We start from the raw sequence: 13,105 nt of genomic DNA on the forward strand, positions 1-13,105 counted from the left end.
TTAATTTGTGTTCACCTAAGAGTCAGTTTGTGGCTCAGCCTCTGGGTGGCAGTGTTTTGGGGTTGGCCTCTGAGGCTATACGGCTTCTCTACTTAAAACTGGTTTGGGCCCCAGAGGATTTTAGATGGCACACAGGTAAACTTTAAAAAATTTTAATAATTATATAATCTCATATTGATTAAAAATAAATAGAATTAGCACATTAAACCTATTATTTCATAAATATTCTTTAATAAAAGTTTTTGCATTTGAATAAAGATGAGTTGATTTATAGAAAAACATTGCATAAATAATGCTACAGGATATGGGCAACTTTGGGACAGGGAAAATACTTTGGGGAGGTGGAGCTAGGAGTGAGGGGGTGTGTTCTGAGGGTCGCATCTGCTAAGAGTGGCCTCAGGAATTAACAAAATTGTTTACCTAACTGAGTTACTGTGCAAAACCTTTGTTTGAAAGGCAGAATGCAAACACAATCTTTTCTCATCACTACTTTTTCTTCGTTGGAGTGAAGATATGTGCTGGTGAATGTCAACTCTCATCTCCAGCTTTGCAGCCTGGGGCATCAAGTTTCTAATGACCATGGGTCCACACCCTTCCCAGGACCCAAAGCACCCAAATATGAATTTCCTTTTTTTTTTTCTGCAAAGCACAGCTCTTTCCAGGAAGAAAACCACTTCAAAGGCAATTCTCTTCTGGCATACATCTCAGGGCTCCATTCTAGATCCACATTCATCCTCCTTATTCAATTACGTGATCAAAGCTGAAGTGTCTGTCCTACTTTAGGGTTTAAAAACATCCAGGGGAAAACGAGGAGCATTTAAAATTACCTTATTTTATTTTTTTGCCCTAGCTGGTTTGGCTCAGTGGATAGAGCATCCACCTTAGGATTGAGGGGTCCCAGGTTCAATTCTGGTCAAGGGCACTGCCCGGTTGCTAGCTCAATCTCCAGTTGGGGGAATGCAGGAGACAGCCGATCAATGATTCTCTCTCATCATCGATGTTTCTATCTCTCTCTGTCCCTCTCCCTTCCTTTCTGAAATCAATAAAAAATATATTAAAAAAAATAAAGCTATTTTTTTTTAATGCTACATATCTTCCTATGGGAGAATTGGAATCCACTCCCTGTTCTCTTAACTAGTCTCCAGCCACAAAGTCAGGTGGGAGAGTTAGCATGGGCAATCCCAGGCATGAACAATTCGGTTATATCTCCAGCCAGGTGTTTAGTGGGCTTGCTCTCACTGCCACACAGTCCCTCCCACTGAGAGACCTCTTATTAAAATTAAAACCGAGAAAAATCTGAAACATTACTTCATAAGGATCCTCCAACTACTGGCTCTAGCAATTTGCTCATTTCAATGCTATGATATGGAGCTTGCATCTCCTAAAACAGGGCACACTTTATACTGCACATCAACAATCTCAGGTTTGAGGCCTTGGTAAAAAAAAAAAAAAAAAAAAAGAGCAGCAAATGTGACATACTCAAAAAGATTTAAGTGAACAGATTGCCTACTGGTGGACTGATTTTTCTGTATAGAAAAATTTATGCTGTGATTTTATCAGACCATAAAAGTGCACTTTTTATCAGGAACATTGTGAATATACAGCAGCACTGAAGGTGTACAACCACCAAATGATTCACAGTTATCTATCTTCTCCACAGATTCCTTATGCACTTACCATGTTTTAATGCATAGTTTGCTCAAAAAACAATATTCTTTATGACCCTTCCTGCTGGGGGTCTTGTCCCAGCATCTAGAAGTGTTCAGGAATCTGGAGAAGGCGCTGTGTGTAAATTATTAAAGAGTCCAGAGACGAAACATAATTTTGGAAGGCATTTTGGGGAGCCAGAGAAGACTTAGCTAAAGGAACTAAGTTCTCCCTTGTCTCAGAACCCCTTGCTTTTTATTAACAGAAATTGTCCTAAGGCAAGGTATACACACCAAAAGCCAGGGTTTAGTATACAGAATCCATTGTCAGATTGGAAGAATTGCCTTCTGCTGTTCAGGTGTTTGGCCAGGAGGAGGCGATAACATGTAGATTGAAATGCCCTCAGCTGTCTGGCAGCAAGCAATCATTTATGCATCCTTTTCAGGTTTGGGGAAATGCCCTCAGCCATTTCCAGATGATTCAGCCCTGCTGACATGCTGGAATTGGCTTCCGGCACTTTCCAATATAAAAATGTTTACTGACTAGCAGCAATATATGGGTACCATGGGGAGGGACTGTAGGAAGGGGAAAGCTTTTTGCTTTCTCCACACCTCCCTGTCCTCATCCCTTTCTCCTGAACTCTTTTAACCAGTACCTAACCTTATAGAAGAAGGTGCCCTTCCCAAAAGTGGGTGCTAAATTCTGACTTCAGTACTTAGGCTATAAGATGGAAATCACTGATTAACCTTCACCCTCTTCTCTTTTCAGTTCTATATCCATTTACAGTCCCAAGGAGAATCCAAATGTATTTGATGCTGTGGCATTCTTCCAGTCCGTGGGGAATTTCCTGGGGATCTTTGCCGGCTCTTTTGCAATGGGATCTGCGTATGCTGTTGTTACTGCACTGATATCCTTTGTCTGCATGGGGAGAGCTAGGGACTGTGTCTTTGGAATGTTTTGGGAAATGGACAACCACCAAGCCTGCAAATGGTTAGTCTGGTTCAAGGATGATACAACACCACTGGGGCCATCTGAATCACCCTCCAGGCAGAGGTTGGTACAGGTGACAGAGGGGCCCAGGCTCTCTTCTTGTCCAATTCCAGTTCTATCACAACTGACACTATCTGATCATAAGATATTAACTATCTTAAAAATTATTATCTCAGAAAACAGGTAGGTAGGGGCATCAGGATTGGCTGTATTAGGGTCCAAAGGAAAAAAAATGAAGGTACAACGTCAAGAACAGGGCTTAATTGACTAGAAATGATAAAGCAAGTATCCATATCCTCTACCTCCTTTTCAAGCTTGCATCAATCACTAGCTCACAGTGCTGACCAAGCCAAAGGCCATTGTGGGTCTAAACAAGCATCCATGGCTACTACCTGGAAAGGGACCAGTAAGTGTTAGGTTAGGTGGCTCAGGAGGCGGCGCAAGAAATAGGGTCCAGTGAATCAGAAAAGAAAGGAAAGGAAAAGGTTTATTTCTGCGTCCCCGGGAGACCCACGTACCCCCAAAGACAGGGCACGTGGATTCACGCCAACAGGGAGGGGGGCACTTTTTTTATACTGCGGTTGGGTGAGGGGTGGGGACATGAGCTGAGGTATTCAGTTGAGGAAGTTTCAGCTGCAGGGGGGGTCAGCAACGTATTCAGGAATGAGTCAGTATCTGTGTGGGGGTATGTGGATTCAGGGAGAAGAAGCCGGTATCTGAGTCTGGCACGTTGATCTGTGAGAAATTCCAGGGGGAGTCCATTGTCTCATCACATGTCCGCATGTATCTGATCCTGGGCTCTCTCCGACCTAACAGTAAGCAAGGCAGAAAATATGTCTGCCATATCTGGGCAATCTCATTCCCTCTTTTGCAGCAGAGAGGTTGGAGGATTGGTAGAGCTCTTAGAGGATTTAAGCCAGATAATGAAGCTGCTCTGGTGGGCGGTTCACTTAGAGCAGTTGGATGGGGCAAAATAAATCAGAGTTGAGGAGGAAAGCCAGAAGGCCAATGTTAAGTGTGAGAGTTTAATGAAGGCCTCAGAGAAGATTAGAGTAAAGGATTAAAAACTAAAAATTTCTGAGGAAAAGAGAAGGAAGAAAGTGTAAGAGGCGTCCAGGCGTCCAGGTAAAAAAAAATGTTGGGGTCTTTTTCCATGGTGACTGACCAGCTACTAACAGGCTGAGCTCTACTAAGGGTTTCTAAGATATCGGAGTATGAGTAAAACATGGATGCTGTCTTCAACTGGTGACAAACTTTGAAAGACAATCTCTACATAATAGCTGGATAGAAAGTGGATGCCAAAGCCACAGCCAATTTATTAGTACTCTAAAAATTGAAATGGGAATGAGGACACTGTGTCTGGAATCATCTAATAGACTCGTGGCCAATCTCATGATTCTGGAAAATAATTTGAAAAGCAGTATTTAGATGCTAAGTTAGACTTGGGCATGTGAGAGGTAGAATATAGGCAAAAGTTACAAGATAAGTGATTCAAGGAAAATGGGGTGGGACCAAGGTGGCGAGTTGTGAATGTGCCTGGGAGGACCACAGCGTTAGGGTGGTGAGCGATGGAAGATGAGGGAACACAGGGGGATGGAGTCAGCTGCAGAGCTTTTAGGAGTATCATTCAAAGGAAGTGACACACTGGAAGTCCTGTTTTAAAACATAATGATAACTGGTATGTAGGGTGATCAGATCAGGGGGATTAGAATCAAGGAAAACTGATGATTAATTATAGGGGAAACATCTGGAAGGAGACCAATATTTAGAATAATCTCTAAAACTTAGTTGTTGATATCTCTATAAGAGATAAATAAAGGGAGAGAAACCAAGTCCACTCCTAAAGTTTGTTCTGAAAACCCTGGAGAATTCCAACTCATTGACATAAATAAAGTAAGTCAGAAAAGGTAGGGCTCATTTCTAACAAAAATACTGATTAATAATCTACTCAGTATTTATGATATGTTGGGATGCCTAATTTGTTTTACATGCACCCATTTGACTTTCACAATAATCATATCATACAGATCCTATTTTTATTGGACACTGAAACTCAGAACGGGTAAGTTATTGCTCAAGGTCATGCAGCTGGTAGGCAGAGCCATGATTCAAACCCAGGGAGTGAAACCCAGAGACAGGCCATGCTCCTGATTACTACTCCCCATTGCCTCTTAATTCTTAAGTTGAATTATAATGGAGGTCTCAGGTTTAGAGTAATAGTAATGGTGATAACAACATGTAGTAGATGTCAGCATGTGCCAGGGATTTTATGTGTATCGCCTCATTTTAATCAACCCTGTAAGACAGGTTATAATTAGCCTCACTTTAACATGGGGGAACTGAGGTCTAGGAGGTTAAGTAGCTCACTCTGGGTCACATATCAGTAATAATTAACATGATAATAATAACATTTGTTGGGAACACTGCTATGTGCCAGCCATTGTCCTTAGTATTTTGCATGGATTATCTCAGACAACTCATATGAGAATCTTGGAAGGGAGAGACTGTTACTTCCCCAAGTTTACCGCTGAAGAGGCTGTATAGCCAGGACATTTCAGGGCCGGCATTGAAACACAGGCTTTTGGTTCCAGAGCTGCTCAAGGTGGAGGAGCTGAGCCCGAAGCTCTCCTCTGCCTGACATGAGGGAATGCATAGACACAAAAGTAAATGAGTGTATACCAGCAGCAGTTCTCAACCTGTGGGTCGCGACCCCTTTGGCGGTCGAACAACCCTTTCACAGGGGTCGCCTAAGACCATCCTGCATATCAGATATTTACATTACAATTCATAACAGTAGCAACATTACAGTTATGAAGTAGCAACGAAAATAATTTTATGGTTGGGTCACAACATGAGAAACTGTATTTAAAGGGCCAGAAGGTTGAGAACCACTGGCTCTATAGGGAAGGGGGAAAATTCCCAGAGATTGAAAGTTTGCCATGAATTGGATTAGATCTGGACAAAAGGGTGGAGACAGAAGAGATTGCGGCTCAGTCACAGAGGCAAGTCAATCATGCTGCACCTAGTGGCCTTGGCACTCACCAACTAGGTGCATGGGAAATAGGTGCACAGGCATTCCCTGATGGTAACAACCTCCCACTTTGTCCACAGGAGGTTAAGGCTCCTTAGGGTGCAGGCCTCTGGATGAACTTGGGCCTTGACGTAGAACTGAACTCTTTTCTGGAGAAGGGTGAAAGAAACAAATGCCCTATGCCCACCTGACCTCCTGAGGTGTCTTGGCAACAAAGTAGAAGAAGGAGCCAAAGAAACAAGCTCCCCCTGGAAACAAAGCCTACCTCCTGGCAGTGAAAGGGGATGCTGAAAAGGGTCAACTGGCCGCCCCTGCTTTCCTCCAGTTAAGAATTAGTTACAGATCCTTACTGAATCTATTTTCAGGAAAGGATTTTTACAAGACAAATTAATTTAAATCACACTAATAGAAAAACTTGCATATCCCTGTTGCTTACCAGGTACACTCTTCTGAGTGCTTAATGTATAGCAACTGGTTTATACACCTAGTAGGTAGGTTGAATTATCATTCCCATTTTCACATAGGGAAACCAAGGCACAGAGTGACCAAGGGACATGTCCAAGATGACACAGTAGGTCTGAACCCAGGTGGACTTGACCTCCAGAGGATATATTCTCAATAGTGACATTCTGCCTCTTCTTGACATTTTGTGCTTCTAATACTTTACAAAATATTTTTAATATACTTTGTATTATTTTACTTTTCACCCTTGTATGAGTAGGAATTATTCTCCTCGACAATTCACATAGGATAGAAATGAGACTCAGAGAGGTTAATATATTGCTCAGAAATCATCTGGCCAGTGACTAGCAGAGCCAAGACATGGACCTGGATCTTCTACCCCAAGGGTCATACTTTTCGCTTCCATGCCCTGCTGCCAAACACCTCTTAATGTGAATTCTTCTTCAGATTTTTTTTCTAGATAGATAAAAAATGCAACATTTCATCTCATTTGTAGAGTGTTTTTGCCTAACCCTGGACACAATTGCGATGTAAACCTTTCCCACTGATCACGTACTCCTAATCATTTCTCCATAACCCATTCTCCACATAGCCTGGGTCACTAAGTCTTTGCTCTAATTGCAATATGTAGGCCATTGGCCAAGTGTTATTCTGGTCAAAATGAACATCTGTCTGACCTAGAATTAATATACATTTTCATCTACCCTACTTAGACCAAGTGGATATGGTCACTGAATATAATACTGCTCCTGATCCTATTTCCCACTCCAGGAGAGAAGAGTGTTCCAGGTGCTTTGTCCAAAGAGTAGCCCTTTCCAGGGAGCAGTGGCCTCCTTTGGTGATGACCTGCCTGCAGCTTCTCATTCACCCACAATCTGTGGCTTTGTTCTCAGGATCTGCTACAGTCTCCTGAGGAGCATGTCCCAAGGCCTAAATTCAAATTCAAGAGGTTGTGTACAGTTAGCTAGTTTCTTCCTCTTAGTAAGACACTTTTTCTTTTTTACCTGAACACAGGTTTGTATATTTATCAGAGTGTTAAGCACCCAGTGAAACAATGAAGCTGTGCTGACCTTCACATAGCCTTAGGGAGTTACCGTGCTAGCCAGGTCTGAAACCCTTTCTCTTACTCAGAAACTAGCACAACCACATCAGTATCTCTCAGCCAATAAGTAGACTTTGTTAGGTGGCTCAGGAGGCAGAGGAAATAAAGAGAGCCGAGTCGATCAGAAAAGAAAGAAAAGGAAAGGTTTTATTCTGCGTCCCCGGGCGACCCACGGACCCCAAGGACAGGGCCAGTGGATTCGCGCCCACAGGGAGGGGGGACTTTGTTTATACTGCTGTTGGGTGAGGGGCGGGGACATGAACTGAGGAAGTCCCCGCCACAGGAGGTCAGCAGGGTATTCAGGAAGGAGTCAGTATCTGTGTGGGGGTCGTGTGGATTCCAGGGAGAAGCCAGTATCTGTGTCTGGCACGCTGATCTGTTTGAAATTCCAGGGAGGGTCCATTATCTCATCACACGTCTGCATATATCTGATCCTGAGCTCTCTCTGACCTAACAGACTTAGCTGTCAGAGCGGCTGTTTCCCTTAACTTGTCTTCGTCACTTGACCAAATTTACCAAACTGCATGAGTTCCCTCTGCTGGAGACGGGCCTGCTCTTCCTCCTGTCTTGGAGCGCCTTCCTGTCTGCGGAAGCAGCAGGCCTCACAGGTGTGTGTCCCACTCAGCCTTCCTGGGGACTCTGGGAGAGACAAATAATAATTCATCCATTTTGTACACAACAGCTTAACTGAAAGTCTCCAAAATGCCATTTCTTCTTCTGTCCTTGCTGGTCAGGAGGGGTTGTTAAAATCTACAAATGACTAATTAATAGAGGTGATGGGTAACTTTAGGAATAATTGTTTACAGCAAGTGTCCAGGATGTGCAAGTGTCCATACCGTGTTTAAAATCTTTGCACATATACTATGGCAGGCCAGAAAACAGCTACGTGAGGCTCCACAGCTTAATGCCTCTTTACCATAGAAAGTCTATATATAGGGTGCTCTGAGATGGAATAGTTGATAGAGAAAGGGGCAGTCCCTAAGGTCCTCAGGGCCATAGATCCAGTGATCTAGATTCAGCAATTAGATTGCCTTTCTGCAGCAGTGAGGGTTTGCACTTGGCTAGCTGCAACGATTGGGTGCTTTTCTATGTAGAAGAATCACAGTGGCTTCTATAAAATGTCAAAGCTATTTCTTTCTTTTGGCCCCTTTCCTGCTTCTCCTGGGTTTCAATCCCTGATCCTTGATATTCACTACATCTTAACTAACATTCAAGTGGTGAGAATCCCTCCTGAAGTGTTAATTGGTAACAGGATATCTCCCTAAAGTAATTTGCATTTTAATAGTTGGTACTTTAAATCTAAATAATAATAAAAGTTGACATATTGAAAAGTAAACTATGCTACCACTGGGTGCTTGCTAACTGCCTTGTAGGAAGGTTCTCATTAATTTATAGAAAGATTAAAAGTTAGGAAGCATATAAACCTGGTTTACTCACCCAATAGTAAGTGGTAGAGCTAAGTTTTAAAATTAGGAGATTTGATTCCAGAGCCTGGGCTGGTGGGGACCAAGGATCACTACCTTGAATGAAATTTCACGTATGAAATATGAGGTAGCCCCTAAGAATAGAAGATATTTGGGCCCCAGGGGTCTGCCTGGTCCATTTGCTCCTAGGCTGTTTTTGGCTGTCCTTTGAACATGAATTTCTTGGCAAATCTTTTTTTGTTTTATTGATCTCTATTGTTGAGAGTATTACAGATGTTGCTCATTTTCCCAAAAAGCAAAGGCCATAACAAGAGACAAGGAAGGACACTACATAATACTAAAGGGATCATTTCAACAAGAGGATATAGCCCTGGTAAATATATATGCACCCAATATAGGAACACCTAAATTCTTGGAAGAATTTAAGGGACAGATTGATAGAAAGACAGTCATAGTAGGGGACTTTAACATCCCATTGACATCACTGGATAGATCTTCCAGACCAAAAAATCAACAAGGAAACAGTGACCTTAAGTGACACACTAGATCAGATGTATTTAATTGATATTTACAGATCATTTAACCTCAAAGCTGAAGAATATATATTCTTCTCAAGTGCACATGGACATTCTCAAAGATAAAACACATGTTAGGACACAAACTAAGTCTCTATAAGTTCAAGAAGATTGAAATTATAGCAAGCATCTTCTGGGATCACAATGGCATGAAACTAAAAATCAACTACAATAAAAACACTCAAAAACATTCAACCATATGGAGGCTAAATAGCATGTTATTAAACAATGAATGGGTTTCCAATGAGATAAAGGAAGACATAAAAAAAATTCCTGGAAACAAATGAAAATGAACACACAACAACCCCAAATCCTGGCAAAATTTTGGTAATGATGTCTGTCCTGTTGTTCTGGGCAGTTGTAGAGCTGCAAGGACCAAGCAATTCCCTCAGATGTTGAGATGTCTGTCGCTCACACAGAAAGCCACCTTGCCAGTAAAAGCTTAAGACCCTATAATCAGGACTACATCACCAGAAGCCATCTTACTTACCCTTGTATCCAAATCATCCAACACAACCTCTATTATAGTAGTGCCTTACTAGTTGTTAGGGAGGTTGCTGAAGAATTTATGTGTGCCCGAGAAAAAGAGCACTGGTGTCCCTTAAATGAAATAATGGAGGTAACAATTTATACCCACCTTTCAAAAATTGTTGGTTCCCTTTTTATCACTTAACATGTTGTAAAATGATGTAATATTAACAATAAGAATACATATTTGACCTTTCAGGAAGGTCAAAGAAGTATCTTAACTCACCTGACATTTTTAGTCTACTGTTGAACATTGTAATAAAAACACACACACTCACAGGCACACGCGCACACACACACACACACACATTCACACAAAAATTGTTTGTTTCTGTGTGTGAAAATTGTCTTTCTATTTTCTGGTCCATTTCAGCAAGATCTTGTTTCATTAACTATTTTAAAGGTTATGGCCCATGTGTAAATTGCTAATTTATCTGTACCCTGCTCTTGGACCCACCCTTTTGAACCTGTTATTTTTATTGGATGCCATGGAGACCACCACTAAGGAGTCAGCATGATGGGATGGGTGAGTGAATGTGTGGCCCTCAGTAGCAGAAAGGCTCAGATGTCCAAGGCTGCAACCAGGGGCACACTCAATCCAGAGCAGTGCTTCAGATTAAGCAGCATGCCTGATAGGCATTCACTAGGTGTGAGCATTTTCTACTGCCAAAGACCAAGCCTGCTGAGTTCAAATTACTTATTTGTTTATTCATTAATTATTTAATCCTTTCCTATTTACAAATTGGATTTGAGACAACTTATAACATGCATATCATGGGACCATTTAGTTGAGGGCAAACACTCAAGTGCTTTGGCCTAGAGTATTTCTGCAAAATTAGGCAGCTATTTATTGCTGTGGTTTGTCAATAAATATAGCTCTGAGCTTTCTAGCAGCCAAAGCCAAAAGGGAAACCTGATAAATCATACAGGAAAAACACAGCATTATAAAAAGAAATCATACTTATTTGTAAAAATGGACAAACTTTTTTTCTGGTACTAAAATTTTAAGGCAATTTATCACATGCTTTCTTATATAAGGGCCTTTAAACACCACAATGGACAGTGTATTTAATAATAGTTTCCAGGAAGATGGAGATTTATTCCTCATGTAGTCATTTCTCTTATCAACCTTAAATAAAATCTGAGGGTGCGGTATCAAATTCAGTTCTCTAAGTAGTTCATGTAATGATAAAAATCCTTCTAGTTCTAATTAACAAGTAAATTAATAATATGCAAAGCTAAAATACTGTGCATAGAAAACCTTAAAGACTCCATCAAGAAATTATTAGACTTAATAAATGAATTCGGCAATGTAGCAGGATACAAAATTAACGCCCAAATATCTATGGCATTTTTATATACCAATAGTGAATTTACAGAAAGAGAGATGGAAAAAACAATCCCATTTACCAGTGCACCAAAAAATTAAAATACGTAGGTATAAACTTAACTAAGGAGGTAAAAGACCTGTACTCAGAAAACTACAGGAAACTGAAAAAAGAGATAGAGGAAGACATAAACAGAGGGAAGAACATACCGTGTTCATGGATTGGTAGAATCAACATCATTAAAATGCCCAAAGCAATCTATAGATTCAATGCACTCCCCATTAAAATACCAATGGCATATTTCACAGACCTAGAATGAACTCTCCAAAAATTCATCGGGAATAAAAAAAGAGCCCCAATAGCCTCAGCAATCCTGAGAAAGAATAACAAAGTAGGAGAGATCTCAATACGAGATATCAAGCTGTATTACAAAGCCACTGTTCTCAAAACTGCCTGGAACTGGCACAAGAACAGACATATAGATCAATGGAATAGAATAGAGAACCTAGATATTGACCTAAGCCACTATGCTCAGTTAATATTTGACAAAGGAGGCAAGAGCATACAATGGAATCAAAACAGTCTCTTCAATAAATGGTTTTGGGAAAATTGGACAGATACATGCAAAAAAATGAAACTAAATGAATAACTTACACCATACACAAAAATAAACTCAAAATGTATAAAGGACTTAAACATAAGACGGGAAACCATAAAAATCTTAGAGGTATCCACAGGCAGCAAATCTCAGACATATGTCTAAGCAATATCTTCACCGATACAGCTCCTAGGGCAATGGAAACTAAAGAGAAAATAAACAAATAAGACTACATCAAAATAAAAAGCTTCTGCACAGCAAAAGACACCATCAACAAAACAACAAGAAAGCCCACTGCATGGGAGAACATATTTGCCAATGTTGTCATTGATAAGGGTTTAATCTCCAAAACTTTACAGGGAACTCATACAACTTAACAAAAGGAAGATAAACAACCCAATCAAAAAATGCGCAACGGACCTAAATAGATACTTTTCAAAAGAAGACAGAAGGAAGGCCAAGAGACATATGAAAACATACTCAAAATCACTAATCATTTGAGAGGTGCAAATCAAAATGACAATGAGGTATCATCACACACCTGTCAAAATGGCTATCATCAACAAATCAACAAACGACAAGTGCTGGCGAGGATGTAGAGAAAAAAGAACCCTCATGCACTGCTGGTGGGAATGCAGACTGGTGCAGCTACTGTGGAGAACAGTATGGAGTTTCTTCAAAAAACTAAAAATGGAACTCCCATTTGACCCAGTAATCCCACTTCTAGGAATATATCCGAAGAAACTAGAAACATCAATCAGAAAGGATATATGCACCCCTATGTTCATAGGAGCACAATTTACAATAGCTAGGATTTGGAAACACCCTAAATGCCCATCAGCAGATGAATGGATTAGAAAACTGGTACATGTACACAATGGAATACTACACTGCTGTAAAAAAGAAGAAATTCTTACCATTTGCAACAGCATGGATGGAACTGGAGAGCATTATGCTAAGTGAAATAAGCCAGTCAATGAAAGAAAAATACCACATGATCTCACTCAAATATGGATAATAAAGAAAATTATAAACTGATGAACAAAAATAGATACAGAGGCAGAACAGCATTGAACAGACTGTCAAACTACAGTGGGAAGGCTGGGGAGGGTTGGTGGGGGGAGGTAAGAGATCAACCCCGAAAGACTTGTATGCATGCATATAAGCATAACCAATGGACGCAAGATACTGGGAGGTAGGGGAGACCAGGGGAAGGTCAATGGGGAAAAAAAGGAGACATATCTACTACTCTTTGTAATACATTAAGCAATAAAATAAAATTTAAAAAAAATTAAAAGATAAATTTTTAAAAAATTAAAAATAGAACTCCCATTTGACCCAGTAATCCCACTTCTAGGAATATATCCCAAGAAATTAGAAACACCAATCAGAAAGGATATATGCACCCCTATGTTCATAG

At 40.7% G+C, this 13,105-nt stretch overlaps 1 protein-coding gene across 1 annotated transcript in view; it reads left to right on the plus strand.

Annotated features, from left to right (window-relative positions):
• The first annotated feature begins 7,773 nt into the window (after positions 1 to 7,773).
• Positions 7,774 to 13,105, plus strand: part of LOC106723591 (sodium/hydrogen exchanger 9-like) — a 132,706-nt gene continuing 127,374 nt past the window's right edge. Inside the window, exon 1 of the mRNA XM_014539252.1 lies at positions 7,774 to 7,840. The gene's annotated coding sequence lies outside the window, so the exon portion shown is untranslated. The remainder of the gene's footprint in view (positions 7,841 to 13,105) is intronic.

This window comes from Myotis brandtii, unplaced genomic scaffold (genome assembly GCF_000412655.1).
Source record: "Myotis brandtii unplaced genomic scaffold, ASM41265v1 scaffold210, whole genome shotgun sequence".
NCBI lineage: Eukaryota > Metazoa > Chordata > Mammalia > Chiroptera > Vespertilionidae > Myotis > Myotis brandtii.